Genomic DNA, 2806 nt, shown 5'->3' with positions numbered 1-2806 from the left:
CAAAAACCTACAATCAAGACATATTTAAAAAGAAATCTTCACCCATAATTAGTTATCTCCACAGATATTAAAAAAATAGGTCATAATTTCATTCTTAGTGCCATTTTTCAAATACTACCATTTTAAGGATTAAAACCACCTGACTTTGTTGTGTAATGAAAACAAATGGCACAAAATAAATATAAGTTCATTCTGAATACTAATGTCTTACACACATTCATTTATTAATTTTTAATATCTCCCTCCCTCTTCCCCTCACACACACATAAGCACTCAACAAATACACACGGACACACCTTTTTCAGTCTTTATAATGGAGGGATGTTAAAAATACCCTCTAGACTGTATTTGGTTTATGCTACAGTACTAATACTCTGAGCTGAAGAAAAATTATTTATACCAAACACATTGTTATTTAAATGTGTTAAATTAATCACAGCTGAAGTGTGTTTAGAAGCTTACACAAAAATAATCAGAAAACAGATCAACTCTTAAGATTCATTTTTAATAAGTGCTCTGTAAGGAATTGTGTGAGGACCTAAGGAGAAAGATTGCGACAAGTAGAGAATTAAGTGTTACCAAACAGCACAAAGGAGACTTTTCCCAAAGTCCTGCTTGTTTGTAGGCAATTAAGTCCATTAACCCAATGCCCAAAAAATACTGACAGTTAATCTGATGGGGTTCCCAGAAGGTTAAGAGACATTCCTACTATAACATACCTCTAACCATATAATTAAGGAAATTTCAGTGGAGAAATCAAAGTGAAATGTTGCATTGTTTCATTTAGAAGTGAAACTCTTAAAAACCTTTGGACAAACAGAGAAGGAATACATTCTCTTTTTGGCTTCTCTAATCATGGAGGCCTGAGGAATATGGAAGGGAAGTATGAAAGCAATGATAGCTTTCTAAAGATATGTATTTAAATTAAAAAGCCCAATTGGAGGGGAGGGGTGGCAGGGAGCGGTCTAACATTTTTCCTCTTTTCAAATATATTCGTTCAACCTCTGTATATCACAAACCCAGAAAGTTTCTTGTGAGTTGTGAGACAGAAGAGCTTTAAAATCCCAGGCAAGCAAAATGAGTATTTTGAAAAAGGAGGGGGAGTGGGGGATTATATCTGGCCCTAAGGCGACAAGTGGTTACACAAGGCAATTGAACACACAGCAGAACTTTAAAACCTATAAAACAAACTGGAGTCTTTTTTTTCCTTTAATCAACCTTATCGTTTTTTTTCACTTTTTAAAAATTTTTATTAAAAAAAAAAAAACACAAAGCACAGACTTTTTTTTTTCACTTCAGTATGGTATGCTGCATTTTCCAGTTTGTTCAATGCTTTAAAGCTCAAGGATGCCTCTGCTTTCAATTGTACATGGGCCTGAAGCATCCTAGCTTTTGGCAAGCAGGCAGGAGACTCAACAAAAATCAAAATAGGAACAAGGCAGACTAAATGCAGGGCACATCTGTAAACATATTATACATTTGAAAATTACAATATCAGTAAAAGTGATACAGTTTACAGGTGAAATGAAACTATCTGGAACTGGCCTACCACAAGTTTCTGAACCTGGACTGATACAATAAGTTATTTTATATATATATATATTTATATATATATTATGTATAAAAAGTTTTGTTTACATCAAGTGGAATTGGCAATCCATGCTTATACTTTTAAAATCTAAGCAGGGCAGAAATCCAGACTATAAAGATATTTCTCTACTCTAAATTGAATCCAATAGCTTCCTTTCACAAACCACTTGTTAAAAGCCTCAAATAACAAAACAAGAAAAACTCATCCATACTACAGTCACTCAAAACTGGACATTTCTTAAGCAAAGGGGTAGAGCAAAAGTAGTTACCTTCTCCCCAAATGCTTAGGGGAGTGAGTCTACTTTTATTAGAAGACTACACCTCTCTATATGAATGCCCTGCTATTTTAACCTGTATTTGACATACATGGATATACTAATTTCTGTGTGTGATGTGATGCTATGTCAGGCCAGAGAACTTGTTTTTATGCCACTAACATCACCTAATCTTAAATTGGACCCTTAGTTCTGCACACACAAAAAAATTTATTTTAGCATGCTATATACAAGCTGCAGTGCAACAGGATGGCAATGTGATGATAAGACAGGGCTAATGCTCTTCTCTGCCCAAAAGAAAATTTCCAGAATTTCACATTATTTTCCTTTAAAAACCCATTTTGCTCTAGTAATAAAATATATTTTTTACGATATAATTAGAAGCTAATAAGCTCAGAAGTATAGCTTGCATGAAAACACACCTTCTATAGGCAGGGTTTATGATCTCACTGGCTAAAAACATGAAGTCTTATAGTTTCATGGACTTTTCTTTATATATCTGAAAAATTAAAGAGAATCTACAAAAAAGGTACAGAAGTTTCTCTTTAGAATTTTGATGAAAACAAGGGAAAAAAAAACACAGTTAGTGTTAGTGACAGAGCAACTCTGGAGCACCTACAGTTGAAAAGCAGAATGTTTTTGCTCCCACTTACACAATTACATTAAAATATGGGCGCAGAGTATTTTTCCGTATTAAATGCCTAGAGCCAATTGCTAGTTCTGTAATTTCTGTAATGACACCCATGGACTCTTCACTTTTCTAAGTCCAATCTGCAATTGAAGCCAAGTGAACTATGTATCACCAACTATCCCAGAACTGTAGAACTTCATTTCCCTCCCGTATCTCCATCCAACCAAGAACTAAAACAAACAAAAAAAACAAGACCAAAAAAAAAAAAAAAAAAAACTAACAAAAAATAAAGAAAATAACTTCCCCAACA

The sequence above is a fragment of the Sorex fumeus genome, unplaced genomic scaffold, assembly GCF_029834395.1.
Source record: "Sorex fumeus unplaced genomic scaffold, SorFum_2.1 ptg000063l, whole genome shotgun sequence".
Taxonomy (NCBI): domain Eukaryota; kingdom Metazoa; phylum Chordata; class Mammalia; order Eulipotyphla; family Soricidae; genus Sorex; species Sorex fumeus.
Note: the sequence above shows the minus strand (reverse complement) of the source record.